Source organism: Meleagris gallopavo, chromosome 6 (genome assembly GCF_000146605.3).
Source record: "Meleagris gallopavo isolate NT-WF06-2002-E0010 breed Aviagen turkey brand Nicholas breeding stock chromosome 6, Turkey_5.1, whole genome shotgun sequence".
In the NCBI taxonomy this organism is placed as follows: Eukaryota; Metazoa; Chordata; class Aves; order Galliformes; family Phasianidae; genus Meleagris; species Meleagris gallopavo.
In genome coordinates, this window is record NC_015016.2 from 35,046,388 (window position 1) to 35,060,023 (window position 13,636).

At 38.1% G+C, this 13,636-nt stretch overlaps 1 long non-coding RNA gene across 1 annotated transcript; it reads right to left on the reverse strand.

The window, feature by feature from the left end:
• Positions 1-3,054: 3,054 nt before the first annotated feature.
• On the reverse strand, positions 3,055-13,625 carry LOC104911516. Its single transcript, XR_793959.3, has 3 exons — positions 13,483-13,625; positions 12,781-12,948; positions 3,055-11,364 (listed from the first exon to the last, which is right to left on the reverse strand). It is a non-coding gene; the product is annotated as an uncharacterized LOC104911516 (long non-coding RNA).
• Between the last annotated feature and the right edge of the window lie 11 nt (positions 13,626-13,636).

Sequence of the window (13,636 nt, forward strand, 5' to 3'; positions counted from 1 at the left end):
AAAGATAAGTGATCTAAAAAGGACGTCTCCAGAATCAGATAAAAGCACAGTCAAAGGTATTTATTTAGAATATAGGCTTTAAGGGAATATATATACATCAGACTTGAAGGCTTTTCCCATTCCAAAGCAATGTACGTAACCAAAAATAAGGTGGCAAGGAATACAAGTATGTTCTCTCGTTTTTGGGATTTTTTAAATCTGATAGACACAAATTAGTGATTTGCTCATCCATCACAGCTGTTTGAACATAAAGGTTTTGAGTTTACTGTTCTACAAGCTAAATCTTGCAAGTTTTGTATTGCAGCATTGCAGGAGTCAACAAAAATTGTAACTTGTAATGTCAGCTTGTTTCATGAACGGATACAAAAAATAATTAGAAGGCTCAATGGGACTACCCCATTTCTTTCAAAGAGAATTTTTTTTTGTAAACTACTTATTGCATACTAAGCATGTAGTAAATAAGAAAAAAATTAATTAAAAATGTCACAAGTCTGCAAAACAGAGTGGTCTTTATTTTGTCACTTTCTCTGATTTGTTCTCCATTCATGTGGGTTTCTTTTAGAAGAGAAAACGCTTTCTGGAGAGTCTCTAAAGTGCTATCACAATGCATTCAATAAAAAAACCCTCCTCAAATCAAACAAAATAATTCTGAAGTGAAAGAAAGACCCAGCACTAAGTCAATGTGCTACAGCCAGCTCAAAAACTGGCTGTCTGGGATGGATCACAAAGCTGTTTCACACTGCTCTCACCAATACAAAGTCCCGTATGTGCAAGGCCTTTCCTGCCAGTGACTGGCAGTCGGGTACAACATCCTCCTTCATCAAAGACAGCCTCTAGTCTGACCAAAAGCAGAGTGCTGAAGTGCAGACAGGGAACCTCAGCCCACCTGCTGAGACATGAACCATTACAGCAGTAATGCGGGAGTGCCTCTATTACCTTCACATTATAGAGTGGGTGGGGAAGAGCTTCCAGCCAGGTTGCCTTGAGCTGAGATTGCTAACAGAGCAAGGCCACAGCAGAATTAGGCATGCCTGTTATAGGTAGTGAAGTTTCCAGAGGTGGAAGGGTAGGGGTGGATAAAGGTCATCATAAGTTAAGTCATAATCATAAGTTACAGTACAAATGAAGTGATAAAGGCAGAAAAAAAGTACCAGTATCTACTGGTCATGTTTACAAAGGCTAAACATTACTTTCTAATAGAGAGTATAATATGAAGGAAAAGACTAACGTCCAATTTTGATATACTGCTTTTCAGAAAAATTGCAGAAGTTAGGGCTACTGGCTTGGCAAAGTCTTTGGATGATACCTTCTCAGAACAGCCCAAACTCTAATACTTGAAGAACAGTAGGAAACATCTCTCCTCCAGCCTTCCCAAATGAAAGTAAATTAATAAGTTTGATGAAGCAAAAAGATCCTTAAGAAGTTAGGACATTTTGGTATACTATGTCCAATGAAAATCTTAGTTCCCTCTGTTCATGGTGATTTGCACATATCAAAAAAAGGGAGCGCTTAAACCACAAGCCTACATGTTAAACAGCAGCACCCACTTCTGTCAGTTGTGGCACCTAGTAAGTGGGGAATGTAACACCAGTGGGGACAGAAAGGATAAGTTGATGAGACAGCACAGCTCTTGTAGTGGTTTTGTTCCTATTTTGGAAATGAAATGACCTGGACTCTAAACTTGTGGAGAAGTAGAACTTTCCTAATTTGAGAAGGGGACCAATTTTAAATCCAACATCTTGGTGCTTATCGTCTGAGGCTCAGGAAGATCAGAGTTAAGCAGCTTGGAACAATAAAGGAATAGACTTGATTTTTTTGCATAATTTGATGGCGGATGACTGAGGAAGAGATTTCTAGAATCACATGTTCTTTTCCTACCTAAAGTAAATATTTTGTGCACACTGTTCAAGTAGAACAGTTGTTGCCTGGATTGTTACTAACATTTTCCTTTACAGCGTATTTCCACAAACTGCTCCCTTTAACTGAACATGGTAAATCTAGAATACAGCAGGATTAGTTCAGATGGAAGGAGTACAGGAGGAAACAAGAGCCAGCATTTCGTCTTACAAATGTATCAAGTCCATGAAATGCATTTATGTCACTGACGAGCTTGCTTGGTTAGATGCATAAATATTGGTATTGAAACCCAACATGTAGAAACTAACACCAAATGAGAGATTTCCAAACATAATGCTGGAGAACAAGTTTGTCCTGTCCTTGTTAAAGGATGGAAAGAGCTTTCAGGAGGCTCATTCTCAGCGGCACAGCAGCAGCCATTTAACAGAAGCAGGCTTCTGAAGCATCTTAACAACTCTCACTGGTGACTTGTTACATCCTCCCACCGGTCCCTGCAGGTCCTGTACCCTGACAGGCAGGATGAAAAGCTCCTCTAGCGGGGCTGCGGGCTGTCAGAAGCCACCAGCTGTCCTGCCAGGGCTCCGCCATCGCAGGGGCCAGCTGACAGCCTGGGTGTTGCTGGCCATGCTGAGAAACGTGCCACCCAGCTGCTGTGTGGTCACGTCCATCTGGAGATCTCCAGCCAGACAAATCTCTGGGCCTGTCAGCTCTCTTCAGCAAGCCTTGTTATGCAAATTCAATTACTCAAGTGTGCCCTATTACTGCTGGCTAACTGCTCCTAGAACCGATCTCACACTGACAGTCGGCTCACATTTTTACCCACCAAAAGTACCTCATTTATTCTTGCTCAACTACTCCCTTGTATCATTAAGGCAGAACAGACAAAGTCCACAGTACTGTAACCTCTCTGCAGCGTGTTACTATTCCTTGCAAAGAGCTTAGAGAGAAATTAATTTGAAAACATAAAGCTTCTAATCAAACACGAGTTAAAGTCACACTGTGGACATAACTTACTACTGGAAACAAGAGCTAGTAAACTCCGACAGAATTCTAGTTCATGTCGCAAGTATTTTAAAAAACAAACAGATAAACATGAAACATTATTGAGAAAGAAATGAGCTCTGTTTGAGGTATTTACTTTAACGTATGGGTACAGGTAATGAGAAGTAGAATTTCTCATTTTCTCTAGCACACCAGTGTTTGGATTTGTTCAATTAGTGGGACTGCTGCAGCAATAACCACCTACTTCTTTCACATATTTATTTATGGAATTTAATTTAAAAGTAGTCTGAGCTATTGGAAGTTTTCCCCAATGCAGAGATAAGAAGGATTTCACTTAGAGGACTCATAATGTAAATATGACAACGTGTAATAAAAAAGTTAGGTGAAAAATTGGAAAGGAAGAGTATGGCATCATAGTGTACACTTTCCCCATATATAAATAAAAGTTTCAACTCAAAATATTGTCGTGACATTGCATGTCTTCGTTTAGAATAATTACTCAAGATCTGTCACAGGAGACTGTGGCAGATAGTGAAGGTTACTACAACAAATGAGTGTGTCTATATCTAGCATATACCCACATCTCAAGTATTTGTTTTCCAAACTGCCAACAAGCAAAAGAAACACTGTTAGTGAGCAATAATACTGACGGTATTTTCTGAAACAAAGAATTCAACTGTAACCAGTACAAAGAGACAGTACAGTTATTTGGCTAAACCAATAAGCTGATTCAGATCTCAGGGCAGAAGACAAGTCAAGCCAAGTTTCTCTGATCTGCGCTCTTCACCTTCACAGGAATAAAGTTGCATTTCTAAGTGTTGATCTATCTCTCGATGCCTTTCAAAAGTGAATTTTTGGTGAAAAACAAAGGATGAGGGGAAGACATGCTTTGAAAACTTAAACATCTACACTCAAATGGCCTTGTCTTTAAAAGCAACTGCTAAACAAATTTTAAAAAAAAATCAGTGTTGGAAGACCATGGGGAAAATATTGAAATGCAATTGTGAGATTATGAGTTGACTAATACCTAGGAACTTGAGGTGTTGTGAGCGAAGTTATGAGTCAAGCTCTTGGAGAATCAGGAAAAATGCCACAGCACAGTGTGCAGGCAGAATGCTTGGCATGAGCGAGGGAGATAGGGAAAAAGATACATTTGAGAGATAAGTATTGTGTTAAGTCTTGAAAGGTAAAGATATGTGATGCAGACAGAGATCAAAAACCAGGACAAGGATTTCAGGAACGTATTTAAAGCAGTTTTCAAGAAATGCAGACTTTAGGTTAAAGATAATAGAAGGGAGTCAAGGGAACATGAGAGGCCAAGAAAAAACTTAAAAAAAACAGAACAAAACACAACACCCACAGTTACCAAGGTCTGAGATAACTGGGTCATGGACCATGGTCATATCAATATGTGGGAAGATTCTAAAACAGATCTAGGTGAAATTTCAGCAATACTTAAAACATAACCAACTTTGCGGAAGAAAGAGAAACTCTAGTCACATTTGGTAGTGAGACTGGACTGTGAATGGGAGTACTAGTGACTATGGAACAGCAAAACCTTTCTAAGACTGCAAAGTGGTGGGAGGGAGACAAAGATGTTTGTTGCAAATCAGAGCAATTAATAAAACAAAACATCTGCAAGGACACTGGAAAATGGATATCTGAATTCAGAATAAAACTGATACTAACAAGTGATTTTGAAAAAAGCTGTTTTTGCTTGAATTTTTATAAAGGCATCCAAATTCAATTAAGCAAGGTGACTGAAGCATAAAATTAACAGCAATAATGAAGGGTCCTCACAAATGGTGTGAATAACCCCAAAGAAGTCAAAAGGATTACCATTCTCAGAGATTATTTTTGTTGATTTGGGCAGGGTTAGTATGAGACAAAGAAAGAAAAGTAGAATGGAAATGCACATCATTGACACATCTGGTTTTGATTGAAGATCATTGCTTTTAAAGGAGATTTAAAAGCCTCACTCCTAAGAAGCCAACTATATTCTGAAAATCAACGGAGGGATGGGCACTGAACTCACATCCACCTCCTCATCCTCTCCTTCTTAAAGAGACAGCATGAAAAAGCATTTGTTTTTAAAACAGTCTGAGAGAAAACAACATCTAAAATGAATTTAATTCTGCCAGTTCTTACACACGAGCTTATATTCTATCACCAAAACTACATCTCTATTCAGAGATAAATTAGCACTGTGGGAAAGTTCAGTTTCATTGACACCTTCCAGATAAAACAATGACAGCTCTGATGACATCACCCCCAGTCTACTGGCGTCTGACAAAACCAAGCCAACTTGATATAAAGTTTCTGTAACAATAATGCAAATACTGCAGCCAGACTCAATCTATTCTTCTTGATTTACGTGACATTAATACTTACTTCAAATCAAAATGCAACTGTATAAATGGAAGCTGAAGAAGCAACCCTAAGACACATTCCATTAACAATAAGACAAGGACAGATAATCCAAAGAAAAATATTTCAAGAAAATAGAGCAAATATCAAGTCAACTTACTTGTTCACCTGAGAAGCTGTGGTGATTTCACATCAGTAGATAGCTAAGCTCCAACATGTTGTTTTTTCACTTCTCTTCCTCAAAAAGGCAGGGAGAGAAAATATGATAAAAAAAAAAAAACAAACAACAACCTTGTGGGTTGCGATAAGGACTGGGAATTCACTCACCAATTACTGTCATGGGCAAAGGAGACTCAACATAAAGGAGATTAATATAATTTATTACCTATTGATAACAGACTAGAGCACTGAAAACTAAAAGCAAACTAAAACCATCTTTTCCCCATTTACCCTCTTCTACCTTCTCCCCTCCAGCAGTACAAGGGAACGGGGGCTGCGGTCAGTCCACAATGCTTCACCTTTGCTGCTCCTTCATGGTCACTCTCTGCCTCTGCTCCATGGGGGGGTCCCCTTCCATGGGATATCCTTTCAAAACTGATCCCAACATGGGCTTCCCATAGGCTGCAGCTCCTCAAGCGCTGCTCCAACACACGGCCACATCACAGAGCCCATCCTGCAGGAACCACTCCAGCAAGGGTACTCACAAGCGACAACTCCTCTCCTGTCCCACCAAGGGCCTATCCTCACAGGCTGCAGCTCTGGCCCAAGACTGTTCCTGTGGGGGCTCTCCATGGCCTGCAGTCTCCTTTTAGCCACATCCACTGCTGCACAGAATGCTCCTCCAAGGGCTACAGGGAACTCATGCCTCAGCTCTGGCCAGCAGTGGGTCTCTTTTGGAACAGGGGCAGTTGGCTTTGGTCTGACATAGGGCAGTGTTGGACTGTGCTCATAGAGGCCACCCCTGCAGCCCCTCTGCTATCAAAAGCTTGCCATGTAAGCCCAGTACAGAAGTACCCTCAAGCCAAGAGGATTCTATGTGGCTTTCTGTTTCCCCAGTCATGGTGTGCCTTATAGTATGGGCTCAGGGTAGTTATTATAACTACCCTGTAAGCCAAGCTCTTAACTGTTCAGTTTCTTGCTAAGAACAGGGCGTAATTATTTCCCTACCAACAGAAGAAACGTAAGTAGTAATAATAATCATAAAAAAAAGTACAAGTAGACAGAATGAAGGCATGCAGAAAAACCTCCTTTTGTTGACTTTTTCCTCTCTTACCTCCTTCCTACCAGAAGCTAGAAGAGTTGCACCACTCAGGTATCTCTAGATCAAGCTACAAAAGCCCCATGCCTTTCCTTCAAAAACACAAAAGAAATCACGAAGTCTGTTCATGAAATTCTCATGGCAAATTTTATCCCTGCATTATGCAAAATTATGTGCTGATGTTCATTAGAAATACAGCTTTAAAGCTTACACAGTTCAATGTTCTCATTTAAAGCAACTCAACTGCTCTCTCCCTTACATACATTCAAAGATTCCAGAAACAAAAAATGCTGAGATCTTACATGAGAGTAACATGAAAATTATTCATTCTTAACCTCTGTCATTTCCTGGGCTTTTGATGCAGTGAAGTATGAAAATGTATATGTCCCAACAATTTCTGTTTAATTGTGTCTAATGAAGCTGTAGGCGTTCTTGGCAGCTGTATATACTGATTTAATTCTTCAATCTAACAAGCTTCTGCCCCAAATGATAATTTATGACAGTATGTTCACTCCATACATTAAAACTACACTGAATTAGAAAAAAAAAAATAATTGTTAGTTTATTGCCTTTCAATTGTCCCAATGTCCTGTTATCATCATATCTTTAGGAAAGCCAGACATATATGAGCGTTTTATTCAGTCCATGTACTCTTTATATACTTCTGCCCATGTACACTTCTGGAGATGCAATTTTGAAAATGAAACTATTATTATTTTCTTCCTTTTCCCATGTTTCAAATTCTATTGCACCAGTCTGAAAGTCTCCTCCATTTTAGCTGTATCCTTGTGAAAGCATTACAATCAGAATATGTTACACATAAAACTGGAGTGGCACATCACTCATTACTACAGTAGAATTACATTTTAGCATTACTTTTTAGGACTTGCTTCTCGTACACACCAACATTTATTTGTTTTGTATGCTGATCAACATTAAACAGAAGTTTTTGCTAATTGTATGCAAGGATAAAGTTAGTGGCGTGAAACAAAAGAAAATGTCTGTAGTGCACCCAGCTAATTCAAAATCAGGCACCAATGAGGAGTTAATCAAGTGTTTTTTCCTTAGTGATTACCAGTTTATACATACCAACATTGAACTGTATTTGACTCCATGCTGCTTGATCATGTATCTTAATTTATTGCCTTACAATTTAATGTAATGTACTTTTGTCAGCTTATCTCCCTAAAAGCCAATGTATCTTGCTATTTTTTATTCTCAAATGATCAGAGTAAAAGTCTGAGGGACTTGTAAGATTTATCTTAATTTTTTCCCCTCAACATAACTAGTTCACAAAATAGTGGGTTGTGGGCAAAGAAATTGTAATATTTTTAGACCGAGTGGCAGCAGGTGGCAAAAGGTGCAAAGCAGAAATGAAGGTTAAGTCAGCTGTAGTTTTCCTATTCTGAAAACAGAAACAGATCTTAAAGAGATTAGAGAAATAAATCTCTCTGTAGATCAGAATTAGTTCACTTAGGGTCACTGTCAATAATTAAGGGGCACTTTAAAGGGTTAAAAAGAGTACCCTTCCTGTCTAGCCAGACTTTTCTACTCGTCCAAGCTGCCAAAAAAGTTTGGACTTTTTTTTTTTTAAATAATTCTACTTGAGTACTTATCCCGTCACACCCACTTGCTGGTAGCCAAGCTGAGTTTTTTTTTCCTGGGCTCACTGAGACAGTGCTGTGAGATAAGAGATCATTTGCATTGAAGCTTATTTCTGCTTGGTGTTGTGATCCTTTCAACAGCAGCTGTTGGGCATCTGTGGTCTCCCACATTCCTAGCAACTACCACACTTCTCAGATACTATTCTCGTAAAGGAATAAGAGTAGATCCAATTCACAAATACTATACTAAAAGCAGACTTCCAATGGGCCTAGAAGAAAAGAACATATGCGTATAGTCCTGAATGCAAGTATTTTAGTATTTCATTTGGTACAACCTGGCTCAACTGCTTCTGCAAAATGTTATCCATTTCTATCAAAATACAAATCAAAAGAGAAAGAAAACAAAGCAGAACACATACTTTCCTTGCCTCAGTTCATTATGAGCAGAGTTCTGAATGTTTTCTTTGAAAACCATTCCTTTATGTACGTGAGATTAATAATGGAGTCTGTAAGGTCATTCTTCAGCAATTTTCAAGTTCTCTGAAAACCGAAGTGGTCAAGTCAGAAATATAATCAAGTCAGAAACAGAAGGATGTCTATGACAAGTGTTCACCTTGTAAAGACACTATGACAACTAATTTATTCCAAAACAGATGGGAGCTGTTATTTCCATATAGCAAGCTTCCATCTAACTCGCATTAAAAAAAACAAAACAACAAAAAAGGAACAAATATAGTTAATCTGCAATATTTTAACATACGTGATGAATGAAAAAAATATATAATAAACACTTTCCAACATTTCATAGAACTTGTCAAAAAGTGAACTGCAGACCTGAGACTTTCAAAAGAAAAAAGAAATTCCAGACACAGGCAAGGATGTGGTCTAATGGAGGCACCTGTGAAGTGGTGACAATAGAAATCTTTGGATTATGCAGTTAAGATGACAAAAACCAATGTTACAAGGCTAAACCTCCAAAATATACAACTTTTTGACTATGTGAAGCTTCTTCTATCATTAGGTGAAAATCCAGGGAAAGGTTTTTTTTTTCCCCATTGTACTTTTCTCCACGAAACTTGATATTTACCTTCCATTCCACCTATATAAAATAAACATTTAAAAAGACCAACACACGAGTAGAACATTTACTACTGAAATATTATCTGAGGATAATGATTGTATTACAGTAGTAAATATTTCACAAAAGTGCACTACAGTAATGGAGATCTGCCTGGTGAAATTCTGAACTTCACCGTTTGTGTCCCAGACTTTCATTTGTGTAATCTGACGTGATGATACTGTACCACTGAAACTGTTTCACTACTTTGTTAAAGAAATTCTGGTCAAGAAATAAACAAATCTCTGTACACAGATTTCTTTCAGCACTGCCTTTCAGTTTCACATTTAAATACCATCAAGAATGAGTAATAGAGACTCCATAATCATATTGAACTATTTTCCAGTTTATAACCTTGTGTCAGTGTCCCTTCATTGGAGTTTTGTGCATATGTACAGCAACTTCTACACTTGTGCCAAATAAGCAAGCCAACTACAAAACAAGTTAACATACACAGAATGTAAAACCAACGCAACAAAGTTCCCACTCCTTTTTACAGTTAACTCAGGTATTTGTGCAGTAGAACAGTTTGATATCTAAGTACAATTTCATTCTACCATCAGTAACGCAGTCAACCAACAACTTCAGAAAAATTATCTTGAGAAAATTCTAATTCTGCTCAAATCACAAAGGACAGAAGATCAGACACAATGGAGACACGAGAGCACTCCTGATAGCAAAAATTAGTTACCACCTTGATGAAGAAAGGAGAAATGATATGTTACTCAATTACAAGGCCAATACCAATCATAAACACTACCTTCCATATGTTCTCTGGAACAACAAATCCCTCAAGCAGCATCTCTAAGGTCACATATGAAATAAGCTTATGCCAACCAAATCTAAGAAATTTGGATTTGGCATTTATTTTTCTTTTCTGTGCTAAAAGTCACATTTTCCTTGACAAGTTTGCTTTGGCAAAATGGATTACTATTTGAGATTTAAATTTCAACCATTTAATGGACAGAATTATGTCAGAAGGTTTAAGTGAACCATTACTGGTATATTCTCAGTTCTGACAAGCCATCTTTTCTTTATGACAAAATAAACTCCTAGTTCCCTCACCGTGCCTAGTACCTGCTACTGTACTTTGATGAACTGCAGAAAAGAAGTTATAACATCATGGTAAGATCTCACCAAGTTTTACGTCACAAAACCTATGAGTGAGGAGATAAACATTCAATGAAAGATGACAGCAAACCCCATAGATGGCGTTAAGTAGTTTTGCAAAAAGGAAACTGGGAGGAGGAAAGTAGGAGCCTCAAGTCACAACTAGAGATCTACAATGAGATTCATTGTACAGGAAGTTTTTCTTGCCTAGGAGAAGAATGTTCACTTGAAATATTTCACTAGAGGAAGTTAAAATGAAGCCATATGGCCACCTGGTCAAAGCAAGGAAGAGTGGGCCAACGGAGGGCTATCATTAATGAGGTCAAGAGACACACACAATTAACCTGTCAAAGTGATAGCTGTGCCACAGATAAGATAACCTAGTAGAAAAAAGAAAAAAGAATGGTGGATCAGAGAATTTAATCTTGTGGAATGACAGGCAGGAACATTTTAGTCACAGTTTTCAATCATCCTAGATAAAGAAAGCTTCCTTCTGGTACCTTGAATGGCTTCTTTGCCATTTGCTTTGTCACTGTTACGATCAGTTTTTCTACTCTAGCTGCTTCCATTTTACTGTGGGGTATACAGCCTGCTGCATCAGTTCCCAAGCAAAATGAAGTTCTACAACAGGCTCATCGTAGCTTCAAAGCAGGAAGCATTGTATTAAATTTATTGCCACTTAATACACTCCCTTTTGAAGTTTTGCAGAAAACACAAACCAGGGGTCACAGATTCAGGATAGCAGTACCATGCAACAAATCATGTGCCAGCCTCCTGCAGTTCTCCCCAAACCTCTACCAGAGAAGGTCCATCACATCGGTGGTCTGATAGCACTCCTTTCACCAGAACAGTCAAGTCTTCCTTCTTGTCTTGTAACTCTGTTCTCTTGACTATGTTGGTTAAGACTCTACTCTCGTTGCAATAGCTGAGGGATCCAATAAAAATTATAGATGCTCCAGCCAGGCATCCCACAGCCACTCTGGATACACTGCTAATTGCAACAAGTGCAAGTGGATGATAATCACTAGAATAAATACTCTCCTGCACTCCTAGAAAGGACAGAGATGGAAACAGACATATTTAATTACTTTTTTCCTTTCCTTATCAATAGCAACATTACAAATCTGCCTGCATACTGAATTGATATCTCTTATGCATAAAGACTTAAACTGATAGCACTGGTCTTGGTAATGATGTAGAGATATTGCCAAAAGAGGAAACAACAGGAGCATTTCCATAAACATCTCCCCAGCCAGAGAAGGCAGCAGACAAACATCAATACAGTCCACCTCAGTTCCTACAATAAAATTGTATTAGTTTACTCAAAAGAAGGGTGCTTGTGTCATAGTTACTTTGGAAATGATGCTAAATGTCAGGTATCAGAACTAAAGAGTATGTCAGGAGAAATGAAATATTTCTTAAGGTTCATCACCCGAGTGAGTCACAGCATTCACCCAGTCAATATTTCTCCAGTAAGTTTCAAACCTCTACAGCAAAGTTTTCTTTACTGGAAAGAATCTCTGTATCTATGCATACCATTGATTATATCAAACCAAAGAGGCATATAAACTCCTTCCTACAGATCTGCTTGGGAGATTATTTCCCATGAGAACAAGATGTATTGATGTCACCAAACCAGTCAGATATCAGTTCTTTTCATCACAAGGTATGAAAAAACACCTCTATGATCTGTACTTTATCTGGAGTTGGAGATGGTCCACGAGTTTCATCCTTATCTCCTATGTTTTGTCCCTCTCACTGAAAAAGGTACTGGACATTTACATAACATGTTTAATGTCACTCTCTGAAGCTCTTACACAGCTATTTTTATGATCTCTAGGAAGTCATTGGGAAAGCCAATGAAACCACGTGGGCTGAAGCACTAGGAATACGTGAAGGAAAGCTCAGAACTACATCTTCTTTGTATTTATTCTTAACAATTACCAATCTTTCCCAAGTCAGCATCAGTACTCAAATAAAAAACAGCTGACTGAAAATAAATGCCACTATCAAGAAGTATTAATAGACATCAAACTGTGGAAACGACTTGAAGAACATGCACTCTGTGTTATCAGTGTAGTGATAGGGGCAAATAAAGGAGAATACCAGATCTACAAAATTCTGCTACACTTCTGGCAGCGGAATATATGCACCTAATGCGTGGCTAGCTAGAAGTCTGTCCATCTATCAGGCTTTGGACACACTGTAATTAGTGCAGATACAAATCAGGCAAGAATTCCTACTACACAGAAATGAGATGGTGAAGGAGAATGAACAATGTCCAGAATAGCCACGGAAAAAAAAGATGAATCCCACCACACAGCACAATTCATGAACTTCAACCAATACCAAAATACATAGTATCACTTCTATAATAGTTTATGTAGAAGCATATTCACTCCTATCCTTATAAGACCCCAGCACATTAGTTCCCCACTGAACTGAGCTGATTTCACAATCCTTACCATTTTTTCTGGAGATGCTCCTATTGTGGATCTAGCTAACATAAGACATTCATTCCTTTTGGTAAATAAAGCTCCCAGCAAACACCACTGAAGTTCACCAACACTAGATGTACACACACAAAATAGAGAAAATGTATAGCAGTTGCTCTAAGATTATGGATGTCAATCCTGTGAAAACAAAAATAAGTATATCAAGTGATACACTATTTACAATACATTCTGAGCTAAAACAGATTGTGTGGTTTTCCCCACATGTAAATAAGAATCTTTATAACCTAAAGCTTAAAATGTAGACAGTTAATGTATTTTCTGCTTTAAAACTAACGAGAAACAGCTCAGTTATTATGGCAACAGACAGAAAAGGAAGGTCTGTAACACTGAAGTTTAAAAGCTAAGTAATTATGTGCCCATGTACTGTTTATAGTCAGAAAAGGGCTTGACTATTTGACCTGTAGCAAAATATATCGGTATTACTGATAAGACTGGTAATGCATACATGCCTTCTGCAGACGGCGTCTCTGTTGATAAATTATGCCAGACATTTTTCAGAATTGGCTCTTATAATGTTTTACCTTTAGCCCAGTCAAATTATCAGTTTTCAGTTTCTGGGATCCTACTACTAGAAGTGCTCCCAAGTACCTTTTATTATTATTATTTTTAATTTAAAATATTACTTTTATCTAGCTTGCATCTAATACTCACGTGCCAGTTCACGAAAAAAGTTATTCCTTTGTTCATCCATTCCTAGAATACCATCAGAGATGGGATAGTAATAACTTACATAGCAGGCCTCCAGGGCAGTATTTTTACTTAATCTGGCCACTTAATATCTTCTAACAGTTTAAAAGGTCTTAAA